The sequence below is a fragment of the Aphis gossypii genome, chromosome 1, assembly GCF_020184175.1.
Source record: "Aphis gossypii isolate Hap1 chromosome 1, ASM2018417v2, whole genome shotgun sequence".
NCBI classification, from domain to species: domain Eukaryota; kingdom Metazoa; phylum Arthropoda; class Insecta; order Hemiptera; family Aphididae; genus Aphis; species Aphis gossypii.
Genome location: NC_065530.1, coordinates 37,268,523 through 37,276,596, shown reverse-complemented (window position 1 = coordinate 37,276,596; position 8,074 = coordinate 37,268,523). Strand labels below are relative to the sequence as shown.

General features: G+C 27.9%; 1 protein-coding gene across 1 annotated transcript in view; it reads left to right on the top strand.

Annotated features, from left to right (window-relative positions):
- Positions 1–856: 856 nt before the first annotated feature.
- LOC114129761 (dipeptidase 1-like) overlaps positions 857–8,074 on the top strand; it is a 139,633-nt gene continuing 132,415 nt past the window's right edge. Inside the window, exon 1 of the mRNA XM_027994592.2 lies at positions 857–1,316. The gene's annotated coding sequence lies outside the window, so the exon portion shown is untranslated. The remainder of the gene's footprint in view (positions 1,317–8,074) is intronic.

Genomic DNA, 8,074 nt, shown 5'->3' with positions numbered 1-8,074 from the left:
TCGAGTAGTACAAGAACTCTCAAGAAATTGAAAACATGGTCTTTATGTGCATTTAAAAATTCTAATGATACGATTTTAAACGACTGTTTTATTTAAGAAGAAAAAACGGGCTCGCGAGCATGCTCGGTGAATCATTCTGTATACTATTATTATTATTATGCTTGGCCGCAGTAAGATCCGAATGGTATAATAATGAGTGCTGATGCCCAAAAATTAAAAAGGATTAGGTAAAAAAAACGCAACGAAACGAAAAATAAAATAAAAACGTCGACATTATACAGCGGTAAGCTCTGGGGGAAACGGACCGGGTAAATCTCGACGGGTGTTCTATACAAGTCCGCGTGCCCGCGTCTCGCGTGTCTGCAGGTACCACCGCCGACACAATGTTTGGTCGCCCGCTGTTATAGTCGTGTTCTCGCGTTCTACCGGCCGTTAATTAATAATTAAACGCGAACGGTCGGCGGCGGTCACCAACGCGGCCGTCGCTCACGTTTCATACGTCGTGATCACTGCTGCGGCGAGTCGTCTAAAAACGCGTGGCCGCTGGCCGTCACCGCCGCGCCGCCGGCGTCACCGTTTCGGGCGCCCTTTTGGCCGGGGACGGCGGACGGCCGCGCGCGCTCGGATTCGGTCGGGTCAAGCCCCCGGGTTTTTCCGTGACTCGAGCGTGGCCGGGCCAAGGGTGTGCGGCGGCGGCGGCGGCGTCGTCGCCGTCGCCAAGGTGCGCACCCACATCCATCCACCCACCCACCTCTGTACGTGCAACCGCGTCCCACCATCTCTCATGCACCGACGATCCCGCCGACGCCGTCGCCACAGCCACCGCCGCCGCCGCCGCCGCCGTTACAGCGGTGTTGTGTAACCGCGTTGTAGTCGCTGTGCGGCACGGCCACACCGTGCACGGGGGTCTGTTCTGCGCGCTCGTCATTGTGTCGTTACGCGTGTTCCGCGATCACACTCGACTTTAACAAAAAAAAAAAAAAAAGCAATAAAACGATTTTCTTTTACGACCTAATAATTTCACGCACACCATACCGTTCACTGTGCACAGTATAATATTATATCACTGCCGTTTCGTTTTACGTTTTTGGTCCGAACGACGAACGTCCACAATATAATAAATTAACGCTCGAATTTTCGAATTAACAACAATAATTACTACTCTATAGTCGTATCGCGCCGCGAGCACTGTGCACACGTGGCCGTCACCGTGCTGGTGGTCGCGTGCTGGCGGTCCGTTGTACGAATGTTTTGCCGCCGCCGCTGCCGCCAACTGCAGCTTATACGTTCACGCAACACGTTCGTTTGGCGTTTGGGTGAGTGTCGTTGGCTTTTACCCCTATGTACAGGTACCAGAAATGTGTATGGTGGTTTACGTGGTTCGTGACGCGTGCCGTGTGGCCGGGCTGCTGCAGTGATCGAATTTGAAAAAGTGAAAAAAAAATAAAAACGTGCTTACTAAAATATTTAAAAAAATATCTTATTGCGATTTAGCATATACGAAAATTACTATAGAACGAATATACTCTATATATTATGCTAAATTATTTTTAAAAACATACGAGGTACGAATAAAAAAAATCACACTACCTACGCGCTGTAATACGACGGTTTTAAGTTAAAATCTTTAATACAATATGATTTTTATAAGTAATAGTATCTCACGCACTGTCGTCGTAGTGTCGTCTATAATGTCATATATTTTATTAAACGCATTTTATGAGTTATTGTATCTGTAACGTGAAAGTATCCGATGTCGGTTAGGAATCTACTGTATCAACTGTCATCTGTTGTATGGTGTAGCTAATCTAAACGTCGTCGCTTTTACGAGGGACGTGGCTAAGTGTATGATATTTGTGTTAGTGTGCACGAAATCTAAATTACCCTACAACGAATTGCAGAGATTAAAGGATGATTTATCTATTTAAATTTATACGATATAAATAAACGAATGTAAAATGTAATTCACGTCGTTAGTGACGTTATGTAGTTAGCCACAGTGATCAAATTGAAAATAGTGCATTAAAAATGTGCATACCAAAAGATTTAAAAATATCTTATTGTTTAATAGGTGACAATATAATAATTAAAATATATTTCTATGCTAAAACGATTTCTTTAAAGATCTCTATAATTTAAGCACTGATTAATCAAAAAATATTTAAAAAATATTTAGATGACCGTTCATCGCCGTTTTGCTACCACTATGTTGATTACCTACAGCTAGACCATATGGTTTAAAAAAAAACTCGCGTAACTGCTCAGACTACAGTCCCACTGAGAATCGTTTTACTGTTTGTACTTACCTATAATACTATAATATATTACACTTGGTTTTATTTTTTTACTTTCAACCCTCGGCATGTAGCCTAGAACAATTTAAAAGCACAATATTACAGTATAAAAATCAAAATATGATTTTTTATGTACCTATTGGTTTTCAAACGAGTTTCGTTTTTATTTTATCGCATTAGATTTGTAATTTATTAGCTTATATTTTTTTCTTCTCACATCAGGTTTTTTTTTCTGTGCATAATCTTAACAATATATAAATATATACCTACGTAAATACTCTTGATGTCCACTTGTCGCTATCGCAAGATAAAACGAAAATTCAAATCAACCACAAAGTACTCTTTATAGTCACATTATTTGAAAAAAAAATGTCATCCCTAGTAAACTATGTTTAATGAGATATTTCAATTTTTTTATACTATTATTTGATTGAAAATCGAAAATATTTTTTTAACTATTACTTATATCATATTGAAACCTCGTTAAACAAAAGTATTATATTTAGAAAAATAAATGTAAAGTTTTTAGGCTAAAAATATTTTAACCATTTCTGCAGGATATATTTGTAAATTTTTTTCTTTTATAGGTACATATGTTTAAAATTGTAGTAATTTAATAATTTAAACAATTAAATGAATGATTTTGTTAACCTATTTTAATTTAGAATTTTACATTCCATTCAAATGATATGTGAAATTAATTTATATTACAGTGAAATACCTAGTAAAATACCTATGGGTGGTATGCCGTATGCAGTCCTTTTTTTGAATTTTTTTATTTATATATAATATTGTACATTTTTCTGTGGGATTTCATGCATAAAAGCTACGGGGCTAGTTATTAGAGGAATTAAACATCGCTCTATTCTGATTTAATTTTCCAGAAAGTTAGGTGGTATTTCGTATGCGTAAAATATAAGTATTTTAAATTATAAAAATAAATTATTTATTCATATGTTACTTATTTCTATATATATATCATTAATTTAATAAAGAATAGTATCTAAACTATAAAATTAAATAAATGCAATAAATTGCAACTTAATATAATGTATAGTTAATAGTTGTTTAATTTTGATAAATATGTCAGAGATAAATGATAGGTATTAATTATTGAACCAGTAAAATTTAATTATTAGAATGAAAACTAAATATTTTATTTTAAAGATTGATGTGTTTGATCAATAAAGTGGATGCGGAAAAAAACAACTTACTTATAAAAAGTTTATAAAACAAAGCGCATTATAAATCTAATGTTTGATGTATAGGTTACTATTGATGTATCGTCACCAAAATATGTCATTTACCTACCGAAATATTAACCTCCATCAGAGTTTATTTTAATATTTCTCAATATTTCTTTAAGTTTTCCACCACTTCTTATATTCTATTTTATTTTTATACAAGTTCTTCTATTGCCATTTTCATTAATTCTTTTCTTTTTTTTTAATACACACACGCATATAGTTTTGTCATGTTTCATATGCATTATGCCTGTATACATTTCTTATAGATTTCTCAAAATAAATAAAAAAAAATAATCATAGAAAAATAAGAATAATTCATAAAAATATAATTTCATTTGATCTCGACGTAAGACATGACAAATAATAATAGCCGTGGTTAAACAAAGGTAAAATTCCTCCCAATTAACGTGTGACTACATTTTTATAGTAATTATTACATTGATACTATAAGACTTCTATATTTTAAACGTTTGTTATCTTAATAGTAATTTTAGTAAATTTGTGTACCTATGTAAATGGTATATTTGTAAATTACATTTATATCTGTGTAGAAGATATACGTAAAATCATATGTTAGACTTGTTGAAATATAAATATTAAATATTATCATGTAGGAAAAAAATATAAGGTTGCTAAAGTTAGTGATAATAATCTGAATAATATTAAAAATGTATATTTTTACTTTTAGTTAGAGTGAAAATATGTTTTAGAGTAAAAGATTTTTTTTTTTAATGCGTAGGTAATTTTATCTAATTCATTAACGCTTAAAAATATAAAACTAAATTGAATGTATTATCAGGCAGGTGATTAAAAAATAATCTTTAAAGTTACCTTAATTTATCCTAAAACAGGATTTACATTTATAATATAAATGGTATAATTTACGAGTATGATGAAAGTCTAGGTTAATTGGTTAGGATGATATAAATAGATATTTTAGTAAGTTTATTATGTGAATTTTAATATTTGAACTGTAAGAAATATAATTAATATAAATTAATATCTTATATTATATAAGATTATTCATATAAGTGATTTTATCAACGGATATTTAATTTGTGTGTTATATATTAACTATATTGCTATGATAAAAAATGTTTTTTTATATAATATGTAGACATAATTTGTTATTTGAATTCTTACATTCTTTTACATTCAATGCATACTTGAAACAATTGAGTATAACATTTATATAATGTGTGTCAATCATAATATCAGTTGACGCAATGCAGTTGCAATATTGACAATATGTTTTCGAATATATAAATGTAAAATTGAAAATTAAACCCATAATAGAAGATTAATATTTTAAATACTGTTCTTTACTTACATTTTTATGGGATTAGATTTTTTTTATTTAAATTTTTACATATTTTTTTTTGATAATACAATTTATTTTAATTATTAAGACATGGATTTACTTGCATTTTCATATATTTTAATGAAATTTAAAAAATATTAAATATAATATAGTAAGGAAAGAAATTTAAATATTGTGATATATTTATGTATTTATAAATTAATTTTTGTATACAATTCTATTTTGAAAACGACAATATCGTCATGTTAAAATTGAAAACTATTAAAAACTATTCAACAATGATTTATCGTCAAAATAGTAAATATTATTGATTACGTTTATTTAATATATTTATTATATTAGTTTATTTTAAAATATTGTTGTGATCTATTTCATAGATAAATAATGATTATTAAATTATTTTTACTAGGTTTCATAGATTTCTCAGATATATTTATACTTTTGTATTTTTACAGCTAAGCATTAATTATAATATTATTTTATTTTCTAACTATGGTTGAAAATTAAATGTATTAAAACCGTGAAGTATGTATAAAATATTGTAACTTATAGAGAGTTTAAAGAATTTATAATTCTTAACATTACTGTAATAAATACTATGAGATAAATAAAATAGTCTATAAACCATAAACACATGGATATAATAATATATTACATACCTATTATTGAATAATATGCTAGTATATTAATTTTTATTAAAATTTTATGCTTTTTGAAATTTTTCATATCTATATTCTTAAAGGATTGAATTTGAGTAGTAGGTATATTAAAACATAATATATGGTAAAGCACATCATACTTTCAACACACATTATGAAAAATATAGTTAAGGTGAAGAAATTTTGTTTGTCGTCATACACATATCTAAAACTAAATAGACCATAACTTTTCAATGGATTGGATTGAGCATAATATTAATATATAATATGGTTAAGAACAGAACGAAAGAGCGGTGTTGATTTAGTTTAAACATTTTGAGTTTGTGTTACAGTGATATTGAATATAATATATATATATCACTTGGACATTGATAAAATAATGGAAATGATGAGGTTTACTATTATGTATATATGTAAATAGTGTATTCGCATTACTTTTTTAATTATTATTCCTTTACTAGTTTGGGTACATATTTATTTATTTCAAACGTTTATAAATAGATAAAAATAATTATAAGTAACTATTGTGATTATTTATTGAAAATATGTTTATTAAATTTTAATTTTTAAAGATTTTATTTGTTTATAATTTTAATTTTGATATCTTATATTTTTTTTTTTTATAAAATATTATTTTAAATGGATTTTTAAATTCAAAAACTTTTTATATCCTTAGTTTAGTGAGATTAATTCATATAGTTGAATAATTGTGTGGTCAAAAATATCATGATTACTTTTCATTTTTTAAAGTGGTTAAACCTAGGTTTAACTGATAGTTAAAAGTTGAGTAAATACTTGTATAATAGTTTAAAATATTTAAATTTCACTATATATTTTATACAAGTTTAAATAATAGTATATACACAAGCAATTATTGTAAATTGATATAAGCATTTAGTGAGTACCTGAATACATTACTCACGCTTATATACGGTTTATATATAAACGAGTTGTTGAAATTTAGTCCTAAATTTCATCTTGATTTTGACACCTGATTGAAATGATCGATGCCTATCGTTTTCCAGTTTTCCACCCTTTATATTATCCTTAATTATCAACACGAGCATTTAAATGAGCCATTACTCTTAATGTGCTTATAAACTTAGTTACAAACTATGTTGGTAGGTATCAGCTATATATAAAAAAAAGGAGAACTTTGTGTAAGTAAAATTAACACCTTAGGCATGTTATTTTGAAACAGTTTCTATGGAGTAGCATGAATTTCTCTAATTGGTATACAACTTTGTAGTAGATTAGCTTAAATAATCCTAATATTTTGTAGATAGATAGTAATTTATCAAATGTTTATATATTTCATCAGATGCATTTTTTATGTAACTTCAAGCCAAACGTACCATAATGAAGTAGTTAAATTAAGACTTGTAAAAATTAATTTCTGAAATAATAAATTTAAGAAAACAATATTATATAATATTATTAAAAAAAAACTCGTTGTAATCTAGTTATTTACTTAATCAATATTATGTAGTGTTACTATGTAACTAAATTTATTTTTAAAATCAATAATTAAAAAAAAAAAAAAATTAATAATAATAATAATACCTTTATTTTAATGGTAAAATTATAAAATATTGACATTAAAAAGTAAATTAATTGAAATTTTTATCTAGCTAAGTGAAAAAAATTTTGGTTTTACTGTGATGTGTAAATATTATTGAAAAGTTCTATGTAGAGTAGTCGCTTCTTATTAGAGTCATTTTGTAATCAGATTATTTTGATTCATTAACTGAATTAGTCTATAAGGTGAAAGGTTCCATAATAAACTGATAAACGGATAAACTAACCTAACGGATAAATGTGTGGAATATGTAGATTTATATGAAATAGATAAATTACTTGTCTATGTAATAGTGTAATACATATTAATTATTATTTATATTTTGTTATGTATTTCACTATACGACTACATTTTACACAATAGGTATTTTACTATCAGAGACAAATCATTAAAAATATTACGTTATTATTTTTGAACACAATTTATCTAGGATTAATTGAGTTTTCCTTTCTTTGGTTACTTATCTTCATAATTATCTGCTCTTAAGGTCAATATTGTCTGGATACGTTTTTTGAATTTCTGTTTTTGTTTTATCCATTTATGTGCTTTAATTGACCCAATTAACCAGTGTAGTGAGTGTAAACATATTATGATTTTTTGTGTTAGTGTTATAAATTGGGACTAGTTTATTTAAGTCAAATTGAAAAATGAGATAATACTAATCTATAGTTGCTATAAGTATGTAGGCTATAGTATAGCCCAATAAGTGTCAATTACTGGTTAGTTGAAATTTGATCTAATACTTTATTAAATATTAAAATTGTACAATATACGTAATCATTTATTATATAAGTATAAAAATTAAGGATCTAATAAGAGATTGAGGTATATTTATAAACAAATTTAAGTAGTTTATTTGTGATATCGGGGCCAAGCATATACAAGACAGTTTTCAGAAAATTTCCTTAACATTTTTCAAGTAAAAACTTATTTTATAAACAATAAAATTTGGTTAGTAATTGTTAATATATTAT